The following is a 14,930-nucleotide window of genomic DNA, read 5'->3' as shown; positions in this document are numbered from 1 at the left end:
CCTGGGTGGGGGCGAATGCTGAGCGTTGGCTCGCGGCTTCTAAAAGTACTCACTGAGCTCAGGCCAATTTCGAAATACATGAGGCCCACATAGACGCACCGCGGAGGCGGCTGAACGGCTGTCACGTTTAAATTACACACGCAGAGAGGTGCCTGATGTCAAACGAATTAACTTTTATGTATTTAAATGAGTAATTGATCAATTCTGCTGTGGAAATAACTTTGAGTGGATTTAGGAGCATTCACGTAGTGCCTCCTCCCCACGGAGGCATGCGCCCTCTTATCAGATTTATTACGGGGTATTTACATGGAATGGCATGAGTAACGAGAACGTGCATAACTGTTCACAGCCGTTGGAATTCCATCTCAGATTATCCTAATTAGACACGTACAGCTAAACAGATGAAGATGATACGATGCTGTGTCACGCCATGCAAAACTGCTCGCATGTCTGCGTCGCGACAAATTGGGTTTCAGGTTATTTTTTCGTTGTGCCCACTTCCCCACAACACAAATGCATACGACCCGGGACTGAATACCAAAACCTTAGATCCAAATCGTGTATCCACTGAATTCTGTAGAGTCTTCATCGCCGAAGGACCGCAGTTTGTCGTTTCATGTATCGGACGCGCCAGAATGCCTTAACTTGAAATGAGGGCCACTTCTACAGACAGTGTTACCGTGCGCATTTCGTGAGTATATAAAAATCAAAATATTAGAGTTTGATCTGACTAGGTACATAGTTATTCTAGGTCAGTGACAGCGTCGAGAGTGAAAAAGTACTGATTTCGTGTATGAGAACGAAGACTAAAATAAATACTTCTTTAGCTTTTTTGTGACATAATTGCAACAATGGGCACAAATTACAACCGACCACCCCAATCAGACGAAACTCAATGCCTAGTATTGGTCTGCACACGGTAACGCTTACAGCGTGTGCTTGTGTATAGCACATGTCGAAGCATTGATGTTTCGCTGCATGAGCAAGCTGAGTCATAAAATTCTTCCAAATATAGTGGCCTTAATCAGGATAGTTTTTAGCATGTGTTAGAAATGTACTGCATGCTACATTACATCAGTGTTGATGTCACAGACGAGCGGTGACACGGTGCTTTTCCAATGCCGCTCAGATTAGTGGTTATCACAAATTTGTCAGCCAAGGTTCGCTTCATGTACTTAACAGCATAAAATACCAAATAACCAAAAAAGGTAATTACTGTAAAATAATATTCATATAATTTTAAATCTAATATATCATATCACTAATATATATATATATATATATATATATATATATATATATATATATATACATATATTAAAATATCTTATAATATAAAACAAAGGTAAAATACGAAAAAAGGTAATTATTACTGGTGAAAATTGGGTCGGCCTATGCAAATTACGACGAACGCGAACGGCCAGCTATGCAACGTTTAAATTGTCGCATCATTTGAGACTTTTGGCTTCGAATGCTCACCTGTGAATCGGGTTCGGTGCGAGCCTGTCGGCTCCCGTTGGCCGTTCTCGTGTCGTGAGAAGTATACCCGCTTCAAAGACGCAGCCAAACGTCAGTTTTTTAAGGTGCTGGGTGACTTTTGCTAAGAACCTACCATGGATGGAGTCCCTAGAAATAGCGTCAAAAGCCCTGTCGATCTAGGAGCCTTGCTGTTGCGGATGCCTAAGCTGTACCCTGCGAGGTCAACGGATGGGGCTTAAACGATGCATGTGAACCCCTTATAAGGAGCTTTCTACTGCGAAGAGGAGCAGCGGCTCTAGGGTAGGAGATCTCCGGCATAGGCCTCGCGCACTGCCTGCTTCACCGCAGATTCAGCGAATTGGTCAGTTGACAGGTGAGAGATAAAACGCTTCACATGTTCATTTTATTTTATGAAGAACTAAATAAATTTAATTCAGATGTTAAGTAGCCCTAATCAGGGTAGTTTTTAGCACGTGACAGAAATGCATTAAACATTTTGCCATATAACTGATGACGTCACATCCCAGTGGGGAAGCAGAATTTTTCCAATGCCCCACAGAACAGAATTCTAAAAACTGTTCAACAAAATGCATCGTGCATGTTTTATATCAATATTGTTTTGAGCTGCGTGCTAGGCTCCGTTGACCGAGATTCCGTCAACCGGCGCGTTTGCTAGATCTATTCGGCGGCAGGCGGTCGTGGTTGAAATAGATACCTAAGGGAGAACTTAACAAGGACAATTACTCACGATACTTTTTATTAGCTGCACACTCTTGCCTCAGCATACCATGCCTTATTTTCCACAACCTGTTACATAATATTTACGGCAGAACGATTTCATGCACTCGCCATGCTCCCATCAACCGAGCGCCGCCGCCGCCATGCCGCGCTCAATAACAGAGTAGAAAGTTTTTGTTTTGCCTGACCGCCTCAATACCGAATGACGTCACGATCCAAATAAGGCCGAAAATTTCCCGGGCTTTAACCTAAGCTAAACTAACCGTGCATGTGGCCTGCTGCGAACGCTCTCGCCAGCATGAGGTCGTAATCATTTTATTTCAACGGTAAAGTGATACAATTTCGCTGCTTCCGATACTGGTTGGTGTATTGAGGTCTAAAAAAGTCCTACATGGTTATTTCATAGAGATAGCTATTTTCTGAAAGGAGATGCGAGTCTCAATTCACGCCTGACAGGCAGTGAGCGAGGCCTACGCCGGCGATACACCAAAATGTATGATTTTGTTCTAATTCGTGTGACGTTATTCTCAGGTGCCTGTATGACCATATCAGATTTGTATCTGCAGGGATGCATTTTTGCAGTCGGAGTGGAAAAGGGGCTCAGGAAGAAAGAAATGGCTGGCCTGTCTCCAAAATGCAATGAAAGCTGTTTCCCCCAGCTCTGACCCACTTTCTTTTCTGACGTTGTAGCAGGGGCGTGGTTCCGCAAAATTGGTTGAGGGGCATAGCCTTAAAAAAAACAATGCAACCTGTCCCTAAAGTGTGCCAACAAACAGGTCTCTTCCCGGACCTGTGGACACACTGGACTGGACACACCTCAAAATTGGGAGCTGGAGTCCAAATGGTGGTGGTAGGATGCTGTCCTTAAACCTGTCCCCCCCCCCCCTCCCTTCGCGTGCATGTGATCTTAAACTGGCAAATAATAGTTTGCAGGGAAAGGGTCGACTGCTTCCTCTGAGTCCTCCATTTCCGCCTACGCAATCCCTGGTTGCATTTGGAAGACAAGCAGCCCGGTGAATTTCATTATGCAAGGCCTTGCGTTGTAGTGTAGTCCCAGTTACGTCACAGGTGGCAAAAGCGGAAGTTCTGTAAGCGGCTTCTGTGGCGCGATTACGCCGACCGCTGGATGCACGCCACGGTGGCTCCGTAAAGCAGGAGTACATTCGTCGGACGCCGGTCAAATCTCCCATCATGGTTCAGGAGCTCGTCATGCGGTCGGCCTGAAGCTCCGACAAACGTGCGCCCCTGCCGGCTTTCCACACCAAAGGCGGAAGATATTGCTGAGAAGTTCGTTGAACTGATCAACTTTTTCTCCACCTACTTTGAGGTTGGCTTGAGTGCAACCGGCCGGCAATCCCTTGTTTTGGATGGCGCCGCAAGCGGACGCATTAAGCCATCCGTGAAACAGGAGCCGCTCTCGCTCCCTGGCTACGGTTTAGCGAAGACCATAAGTCCACGACTTACCCTCACCAGCTGCCAAAACCGGACCCTGTTCCTCCGCAGAAGAGCTTCAGTGAGTAGTACGCCAGTGGCAAGGAGCGGGTGTGCTAGGGGCGTGGCTGAGAGTAAGGCTGAGGTGTGCATACCGCACTCAGTGAAACATTGCCTCCAATTTTACGAAAATAGTGTTCACCCCAAAACATTAACATAACAAATTTTCCTTAGCACATTTTCTCACAAAAGCATAATTTTGGGAGAGATGGCCGTTATCTTATCGCGATGAGCTTCCCTCCTCATCTACGCATGATATTTTGGGGTTGCGAAAAAGAGGGACGAGGTGGCCCAGTTTTAACCCTCGGCAGACAAGGAACTCATCGGCTCTCGTGAGATCTTCCGTGCATGGATAAGGTCTATGCGAAACATATATTCGTTTCCCAGAAAAGCATTCAACCTTTTCGCAACTTCCGTTACCGTGTAAAAATCCTGCCAGCGTTAAGAGGACTTTAACTCTACCCTTCTCGACACGGAAAATGAAGGTTTTGTTGAGGCGTGTAACCGTATGCTATGTTCAGGCACCCATTAATGTTCTTTGGAACCTTCCGGGGTAATAGTTTCCTATTCGGCCTCGGATAGAGGTTCCCTAGCCTAACGTGGACTTGAGCTCCCTCATTTTGACAAAAGCGCGGGCCAAATCCGGCGGAGACACTTTTTGGAACATTTGAGGATACGTTTGTTATCTTTCACTGCTCTTGCCCCCCCCCCCCGCCCGCCCCAATTTATTTTGCAAAACTGCCCACCTGTCACATTTCATGGTTTCAAAAATCAGTTCCTGGTCTCACCTAAGTGCTAAACAAACAGACCGAAGCAAATGACTCTGGATTTGTGCATGCCTGCTTCCTATATTTAAATTGGGCAACAATTCCGTCTTGCCGCTTGCTTTGTTTTTCCCTGGTTATGTCAGAGATAAATTGTTATGCCTGCCAATGGTCTACTGTGGGCATCACTTGAGGTTGAGCAGCATATGAAGCTACATTAAAAGCAGCTAAAGCTCACAGAGATAGGAACCATTTAACCTCACATTTGACAACAATCAAGGGTGCGTGTCAGGTACTTGTTCACAGTAACAAGGTTGCGCAGTTATTTGCCACGAGTGTCACACTTCAAGGACACTTCACGAACGTCGCGAGCAGTGCAGTCACTCAGGCTCTCATCTCCAGTCATCCAATATGCGGTACTGAGCTGAGTGCTGCCCTTAACACTGGCGGCTAACCCGAACGTTTTCGATGACACCGAGCGAAACCACAGCAAGAAACTTGCCGGGTTGTGTCATTGTTCACCAAAATGACTGGAAATTTTTAGAAACGTAATGTCCAAACGATATCGTTCAACAATCATTCCAACAACTGGCCGGAAGGTGTCAGTGTTCACCACAATGACCATAAAATTGTTTCAAAATTTAGATATACATATATATATATATATATATATATAGATAGATAGATAGATAGAGAGAGAGAGAGAGAGAGAGAGAGAGAGAGAGAGAGATATATATATATATATATATATATATATATATATATATATATTTATATATATATATATATATATATATATATATGTATATGTATATAAACGGTGTTGATCAACAAGCATTCAAGCTGCTCAAAAGCTTGGCGTAAGAGCATCAGGGTCTCAAGGCGGATTACGGCTGTGGAACTACTAATTTGTGGTCTTTTGCTGCCAATGAAATTTTCAAGAGGGCATTTGGTGCATTCTGGTCCATTGTCACGTATGAGGTTACCAGGGCTGGTTAAATGTGCCAACTTGGTGGGTAAAGTCGGAGACAAAAACGTATGTCTTCGCGCAAAGCAAAGCAAAGCAAAGCAAGTTTTAGCCACGATCACGACAACTAATGTAGCGCACACTGCTCAACCTGGCATAAGGTCTCCACGCATAAATATTATGCCTCCGTGGCAATATATTTTATCACATAACACATGAAAACCTTTCCGTAAATACCCTTCTTCGTACCCTACGGCCCCATGGTACTTTTTTAGGCTTCCTTCCAACCCTGCGACAAAGATGTTTTTGATTTGTTATTGGTCGCTCGAATCGGCGACAGACCGGCGGTATATCAGTGTATCCTATGGTCCGGCCAGTCGGCCGATTCGCTGTTCTTACCAGTCTTTTCTTAGTGTCCCAAACTGGACAGTAGAAAATACTGAGTAAGATCTAGATATGGGGATTCATGCGGCCGCAACGGCATGTTTCAGTCGTTGCGATGAGAATGATATGAGGTGGGCGGTGACTTTCATTGCAATGTCACCTTGCAAGGGGCATTCACATTGCAGTGTCGTGAATACCTGCCTAGGGTTTAATTTTTGGGCCTTGACAGTCTAAAGTAAGTTGGCGAGATGATCCAGTCGAGGTAGAAATTGACCTGTGATTATCCAACCCGCCTTTTCAAGACACCGAAAAGGCTGTTGTTTCACTGTAGCAATCACAAATGACCAGCTTTCCTCCATTTGAAAAGCCGTGGGTTCGATATTGAAGGCTGATGGTACTCCTCATGAAGGGAAATGACAGATGAGAGTGGCTCGCAGTTCCAATTTATGTCATTTTTGCTTTTGCCCTGATTGGCAATGGTTACCAATGATATAGATCGATAAATCACGGGGGCACCTAGTTTTCTTTTCAGGTCAGGACTACAGCCCTTCCTAACTTTGTGAACAAGTGTGTCAATCTGGGAGGCACTCACATTTTAGGGCAGACTGCATAGTTTTTCGCTGCTTCCCCAGCCTATCTCCAAAAACTATGCCCTGCCTGAAATGCAATCATTTCATCAATGTTTTGTTAGCATTTGAACAAAATTATCAACATTTGAACCTTTTACTAATATTACTATAGGTTGCTGGAAATTTACATGATAGCGAATGATGCAGCCAATCGATAGGCAATGGGACGTGAGGAGTAAAGAGGTAAAGCAAATGTAGGCGGTGGGAAGAGGGAAGGAGAGGTCACGTTCATTTGTCATTTTGCTTTGCCAGGACTTCGAATGACAGGAGGTTTTGTGGGATTGTGGTCGAGTTGTCATAGGTGCTCGGTGAAAGATTAACATTTGGTTCTCTCTCAGGCCGATGCTGACAATTTTCTGATGTAACAGGAAAGCTGCGGAAGTGAGTCATTCTTCAGTGTTCATCCATAAGTGCATATTTTCTTGCTAGGATGACCTTTCATGAATGCAGCTGTGATATACTTCAGCCTTATTTTTGCTAACATTGAAATGAACATTGTCCTCGTGAAGCCTTCAACATAATCCCTGTATATATTAAATACAGGTTGTGAAGGTAGACCACCTTCCGTAATGCAATCTACATTGATGACGGAAATTGATGTAGTTTTCCTCGTGGTCGCCTAAGGACTGGATTCAATCTTCATGCATCACTGAGAGGGAGGTAGCAGCCCATGGCCCACACAGTCTCGCCTCCCGCTAAATGTGTTTTTCAACAGAGTTAGTCTGCTTTGATTTGATAATAGGCGATTTTGACTTTTCTTCTTTTTTTGTTTTATTATTTTAAATGTTTAAGCAGCATAATGGTTATGGCCAGTGAATAAAACCCACAGTCGATATGCTTTGTGTTTAAGGCTATTTTTCTTATATATTTTGTAATCTTCGAGCTCGAAGTCTTGCGTGGGGCAACGGGACCACCATTGAGGGGCCCAAACTCGGCACGGCTCTTTTCATCCTCTAAACCAGTTTGACTAACCTGCCACAGCTACGTGGCGCCACCACGGCCGAACGTGATTGCCCCTGTTTTGTCTTCTAAAAATATGCATTTAAAAAGCTGCCTGCTTTCAAGGCAAACGCAGTATGACTGCTCTCAAATCTGTACTTTGGCAAATTCTCAGATCGCCACATTGATGTAAGGCATTGTGCTCGGTTGTAGATAAGTGACTCAACACGCGCCCGGGCGGATCGTTGAATGCGATGCGCTCGAGTGGGGATGGGATCAGTTTACAACTTGAAATCTTAAAAATTAAGAGCGCTTAAGACACCAAATACACATGGTCTGTATCTGCACTAACTTGCTTAAAATTTTCGGGTTCCAAGGTCATGATCTCCGTGTCAAAAAGGTTAAATAAGGTTAAACAATGCCAAACTCAAGATTGTTTTCCTAACTTCCGTGGGGTCTCATTATGCAACCACCTTTAACCTAGATGGTGGTTCTAAGCGAAGCCCACTGGTGTTCACGTAGGGTCAGTGACCTTATATAGCCTTCAGAAGATTGCTGTGATCAAACACCTTCAATATTTTTTCCATTAAATAATCGACTAAGCGTCAAGGATCATGATAGGTGGTATGCCTTTAAAAACAAACGGTTGCTCGGGGCCAGTTTGGGTCAGTAACTTTTCTGGTCCTCAGTAAGTTCGAATATGATATCTGTTGAGGTCGCTGTGATAAACAAAATTAGAAGTGATGGGTAAAAACTGCCCATAAGACATGTTGTTCAGTCAAAAAGTAGAACACTCGTAGCTGAGTCAGGGTCAATGAAATTGCTCATTATTATGTTTTTACTTGTTAACTTGTATAAAAACCGTGTCAAAAGAAAATGGCTTCATCTTAACACCCCCTGGGCGCATCAGATTGAACGATCCCCTAACAATTCCTTCGCCGACAGCCATGGTTTGGTTTCGACCAGCCATGAGCCATAGATCAGCGACTTCAGAAGGTGCATCTAATTTTGTCCATCAAAAGATAGCCCATTAAATTTTCTGCAACTATACCTGGATTGGCGTGGTTACGCCCCGCCATCAGGGGTTATTATTTTAAAAAAGACCTCAACGTGTCAATTGTCGCCTCGCCCGCCCGAGCGCGTGTCAATTGTCTCCTCGCCCACCCGAGTGCGTGTCAATTGTCGCCTCGCCCACCCGAGTGCGTGTCAATTGTCTCCTCGCCCACCCGAGTGCGTGTCAATTGTCGCCTCGCCCACCCGAGTGTGTGTCAATTGTCGCCTCGCCCACCCGAGCGCGTGTCAATTGTCGCTTCGCCCACCCGAGCGCGTGTCAATCGTCGCTTCGCCCACCCGAGCGCGTGTCAAGCTCCCGTAGAGCTGTCCTGTCTATCTTTGTGGCAACAGTGGTAGATTGAGTGGAGCTAAGAAGAATAGTTGGAAACGACGTTGGGCGTTAACCATCATTGGGCGGGTAGAGGCGGGAAAGAGGAGAGGAAGGAAGTGCAGGAGGCGACACATCTACTTAACCTTTGCCAGCTAGCCATAGTCAGCACCGGCAGTCAAACAGGCTAGGTAGGTGTGCCTTCTCCCTTTTCCCCTCGTTTCCTTTTCCCCATATGATGATGGTGAACGCCGAGAATGATTTCCCCAACCATTCTTCTGACTTACCCGCCTACTAGTTTTCATCTACTGGCCTACAAGTCTCCGACAGTAAGCAGTTCAGGTGTTTTAGGACCTGAGATCATGTATCTACCAGCTTGGCCTTAATATAGCTGAAGCTTTTCTCCACATGCCCTTCCAGCACCTTGCGAGTTTGCACATTTATCCAATGAACAATGTTGAACCGGTGTTTAATCCTATCACGGCCGTCAACATTCAGCCATAATCTGCTCACCGTGAAGATTAAGACAAGTTATACAGTCTGTCAAGATAAGAAGAGCGCCATTTATCCGTGACGGTGATCAGAGGCATTCCACAATGTTCCGCGTTTACTAGCTGTTTGGAATGCAGGTCTGTGGATGGCCAGTGCCGTCGATCCCTTATGGATTTGCTTCAGTGCTTTTAGTGGCAGTCGTGCCGAAAAAGCAAATTGTTCACTACCCATGGCTTTCTGGCAAGAACATGCTTGTTTGTATCGGTGCGTGAGCCTAATTGAGTCATTTTCCAGAAGTTTTATTCCTGCTTAAAAAGAAAACGTGTTTGACCGATGTGAGCTACATCTGGCTTTGGAATGGGAATAGCTGCCAGCAAACCGATTTTCAACGTTTTTTTGCAACCATGATTGCGATCATGTCAGTGTAAGAATTAAACAGATTCCGAGAAGCCTTTTCATTTCGAACTAGCCAACGTCTTGATTTATTGTTCGCTACAATCACACGTTTATATTCACGTCTTACACCGCAGTGCAGAGCCAGTATTGCGAATCATTCAGCAAGCATGTCATTTCATCACGCTGAACTAAGTCAAAAATACCAAACTGATGTTGGACGCACACATGACGAACGGCCAAAACTTATAACAGGTGATGATGCAGGGCACTTCTAAGTATTTCAGTTTGGCCTTCATCTAAAGGGAGCATTACACCTTGCTGCACTTTTCACTCATTGTTAGATCAGACATGTCCGATTTCGTCAGCAACACCGGCTTTCCCGAAATCCTTCCGAAATCCGTCTGAATAGCTGAGAAGTTTTATTTGAAGTAGCCGCATCAGCGGAAGAAATCTGATTGGATTCCCTGCTCACTGCTATGAAGGTAATGCCTTGTTGCTGTGCTACTTTTTCAATGTGTCTGTTCTCAATTTTTGCGATAAACTAATCTGTCAAAATATTTTTAGAGTGTATGCTACGAAGGCTTCAAACCAGCGGTGGCGTCATCAATTTTTGACAGGAGAGACGAGGTTGTAAGCGATCACGACCCTTTAGTGACAAAGTAAATGGGTAAGCGTGTGTATCTAATAACCGGCGTCCTATAAATGGGCACCGCCATGCCAATTGCGCTGCACCCCCGTAAGGCATAGGGACAAAGCAGCCAGGGATGTGGCAAGGCTGAGACCCACACTCCTCCGAAATTAGCACTGGTCCTGCGGGCATTGACTGGAGAGAAGCCATCCAGATGACTAGCATACCCTCGCCCTCCCAATGTGGAAGGTCGCTTTTCCATTTCTGCTTTTTGTTTTGCTTGATGTTGTTCACCAGCTGCTCTGAGCGTGCGACAGCTATTGTTCAGCATGCGATACAGTCCTGTAGCGGAGCGTTATGGAGCGATATTGTCCCCTTCTTGTTAAATCCCTTGCCGTTAACTGTCGGCGAATTCTAGTAATCACCTGGTGTTCTCCAGTTGAACTGGAATTGTATTTTTTTTTTAAATGGTTTCTAGGTACACACTCGGTTTGTTGGAACACGTGCGACGATAAAGTCGATGAGACCACTGGGGTGGAAACGCAAATCTCTGAGAGGCAGCACCATGCATATCTGAAAACCGGAAGAGCTTAGCCGGTGTCCGCGAAATGACGCCACGTTACGTAACCACGGCATTCTTGGAAAACGAAAGCGATATGTCAGAAATGTACATCTCCAAATGCAAATGCTGACTACCCGTAGACAGTATTTGCATGAGCGCGTGTTCCATTGCATCAACATTCGCGGGGACGCGCTCGTTTTGACGTTCAAATGAGAGGCATACAGCAAGTGAATGCATCGAAAGCAGAGGGTCGACGAGGAAGTGGTTCCGTCGCGTTCGCACGGCTGCCCACAAACCGGCGCTACATGTTTTCGTGTGCCCAATTTCTGTGTGCCGAGAAGTGCGGAAATGTGTGAACGCCGTGAAATTACTATCTTCGGATGGTCGCAATGATGTTGACAGCATTTAGATGAATCTGTTAAGCACATCAACTCGGGCTGCGGTCGTCGGTGACCACGCCCATGACGAGGGCTGGTGATAGGCGCCTGCCATCTTTCGTATGATACTTTGTCCTGGAAATTCATGCCGGGCAAGGTATCACGCACTGAGAAAAAAGACATTTAGGTGCTTTATAGCGAATCAAACACCTTCACGGCCTCACCAAAATTCCAGAAACAGGACATCTGAGGGCCTTTTTCAGTTACCTCTTTACCTCGTAATCAGTACTGACGCTGAAGAAGGGATCCTGGCCATCTCTTTGCTCCTGAAGTATCTGGGGAGTCCTTTTTGACTCTAACGAGACACTGCTCGGATTGTCTCACTACACACAACACCCTCCTTTGTCAGACTTCTATAACGCCGTTCAAAGGTCGCAAGCGTGTCATGGAAAATATGCTGCTGCTCAAAGAACCCAGGTATCCCCGAAGGATATTTAGAAAAGTTGCGATTTTCTGCCGCCGCTTGTGCACGCCTTACCTTTTGTCATTGACATCGATACAAAAGCGGGCACGTCCGCTGCGCTGGCTTTGGTAAGGCTGCCAACTTCACTGGTCCGGTCGGGTCTGCCGTCACGCTATAACTGAGTTGGAATTGACCGTCATGGGATGGTTCTCGCTGGTTATGATGATGTCGCTCCTTGCGGTGACTCCGGAGAGCCTGACCACCTTGTGTTATGGGCGGTTTGGATTTGGTTATGCTGGTCCCTTCTCACCTTAAAGGTGATCTTTATCTCGTGATTCCAAAAGGTGTGGCTACCTTACTAGGATGCAAATTACGTGTTGCATGATAATATCAGGGTATCATATTATTTAGCTCACATGGCAATAAATGGTGTTTTTTCGAGCAGTAGGCTGCCATACATTTGTGCTGCTGCTTCCAAACTGTTTTGTGAACAGATACCGTTAAAGTCAGTTTTGTGTATTTGACTCACTGTATGTCTTCCTTGTCAATACACTTGTGCGATTTGTGATCTGTAGTTGGGATTGCGCTAGTCCAATTTGGGATCTGGGCGTCTAATTTCCCAGACCGCATGGCTTCTTTAAGACAGTAACGTTATGTATCTTCCAGATAGCATTAAGAAGCCCTTGGCGCCATGATGGGTTGCAAATTTATATCTTTATGATAAATGACCTTGAGCACAAGGACAAACTGATGCTATCCTTCCTGGTTAGCTCAGTTGGTAGAGCGCTGGACATGTGGTCAGAAGGCCTATATCCGAATCAGGTAGCGACGCATACCTGGCTGAAAGCCAAGCATCTTTCAGTCCTGCTAAGGATTCCAGAACCTCTGGTGGCGGCCGGAGAGTTTACTGGCCTAAACGTGTTATACATCGTAATATACTGGATGAGGACAACATACAGTCCGAAGGACGATTTCATCCGTGATATCGAGTTCAGGTAGTTCTCACCGCCAGGTCTCAGACACAAACCAATAACAGTGAAGGTACCTTGGCAAGGAGGGAGTACGACGGACGTCAATACCACGCTTACATCATTGGGGAACCCGTTCACTCTCACATAAGCATTTGTCCTCGTTTAGCCTCTCGTCCCATCTGATCAACTAATGCTACCAATACCATCTTTCCAGAAGGTGGGATAGCACCAATTGGTCTACATAACTTGCAAGCAAGTAGCGAAGTGTCATGAGGTGGGGAGTGGGGCTAGTGGCAATGTAAAGTTTTCTCCAAGGACCAAATTCCTGCGAACGTGCTCAAGATGGTGTGTAAATAGTGCAAACCGCTTGGCTCAGGGGCGGGGCCCTTGACCTACTTTTGGCTACTTCCCTAATACTTTGTCACATTGGTAGCAATAGCTTTTCTGAGTACGTAGGCGGACAGCATTTCAAAAACAGATTAATTACGACCAAAACCGGCCCAACCGGTCAGTTGCACACTTCCAACCATTGAAAAGTTGCAAGTGGCAGTTGGATTGTGTACGTTGAGACCACCAGTGGTGTCGCTGTGGGGTCGTTGGCAGCAACACAGCCTTCCCTAGGGTGCACAACACTGCTGACAACCCCGTGCTGCGAGCGATACACCGTCAGGTACCGTGGTGATCGATGGCGGGGTTTTCAGACATTTCTCAAACAAATCCCGGCAACGCCACGGATTATCACCGCATCGAAGCTTTCTAGTTTGCGCTTTCAAAGTGCCGGGGGTAAAAAATGCATCTGTTTCGTGCAGTATTAAAAGGGAAACAGCTGACAGAACTGACGCTAAACGCGCAACGGTGACCGGAGAAAGACCGCCGAATCCTCAGGATGCCGTAGAAATACGCGCGGGGTCAAGTACCATGAGCTGCTGTTGCCTCTGACAGCGCCCTGGTGCGAGAGGGGAGTTGGTTACTTCGTCAACTTTCTCCGTGTTCGGTACGTCATCAATCAAGCGTCCCAACTGTGTTATTTGCAATTAAATTGGCGATTATTAGCCCAGGGTAGCACGTGGGAAATGTGAGTGGACCGCTGTCGGGTTGGCAGATCAATCATATCACCATCCATGCGCGATGTCAGGCTGTGCCCAATCTTGTGGAAGTTATTGAGGAACATTTACACCCCTCAAAGCTGTTTTGGTGCACCTCACACGTGGTGCATATATCATGGATGCGTTCTGGATGAAGTGATCTATACGAACCCAACAGGCATTGGGTTTTAGGTAGCATGGAAATAGCAATGTCGGAAAGTTTAAGCCTGACATCATGCTTGTGTGTATCATGTACAAAATCCACACGGATGTTCTCAGATATTGACTGACAATGCATTTGATTAGCCTGAATGTCCGAGTACTTGCTGAGCTTGCGCGATATGCCAAACCACCCGTGAACCATTACTTGTCAGAGTTTTGCGCCCTTCTTTTCTTGTTCCCATTCGTGCATTGGGTTTAAAACGGTTTTGCTTGCCAAAAGCATACTCGATGTTCCAAAAACCACGGAGTTATCAATTATTTCCCATTTTGGTTGGTCTGTTCTTAAGATGTGTATAACTTTGTAAAGGTGTTTGCACCCGTGAACCATTGCTTGTTAGAGTTTTGCGCCCTTCTTTTCTTGTTCCTATTTGTGTATTGGGCTTAAAACGATTTTGCTTGCCAAAAGCATACTCGGTGTTCCAAAAAGTACGGAGTTATCAATTATTTCCCATTTTGGTAGGTCTGCTCTTAAGATGTGCATAACTTTATAAAGGTGTTTGCACTCGGAGAATTAACGGATTTAATCCTTAGAATGCATCCGATCCGGGCCGGCTCTCCAGAGCCAATGTGCACTGTATCGACTGATATTTTAACTTTTCATCAGACGGTTCAGTGACGTATATCCGGTTTGGTTTTCCTTTTCCTGTTTTGCCCAAAGACCCTTTCTTCTAGTCTTTAGCTCAGCGTCTCATATTTTTACTTGAAATGTCTTGGACATTTCAAGTGTCAAAAAGACGTTTATGCAGAATTTTCCATCCAATTCCTGGAATACCGTCATCAATCGATATCAATCCAGCAAGACATGTTGCCTCAGGCTTCAGCGGATAAGCTGCTCTCCGTCGGTCGCCGATAAGCTCTCCGTCGGTCACCAGCAGCGTCAAAGCCCCGCCTCCATGGGCATGCGGCGACATCGCTTAACCATCAAAACTGATAGGCTAGAATTTGATCTAAATGTGTTGTTC

This window comes from Pollicipes pollicipes, unplaced genomic scaffold (assembly GCF_011947565.3).
Source record: "Pollicipes pollicipes isolate AB1234 unplaced genomic scaffold, Ppol_2.1 Scaffold_5724;HRSCAF=6776_pilon_pilon_pilon, whole genome shotgun sequence".
NCBI classification, from domain to species: domain Eukaryota; kingdom Metazoa; phylum Arthropoda; class Thecostraca; order Pollicipedomorpha; family Pollicipedidae; genus Pollicipes; species Pollicipes pollicipes.
This window is presented reverse-complemented; position numbering follows the sequence as displayed.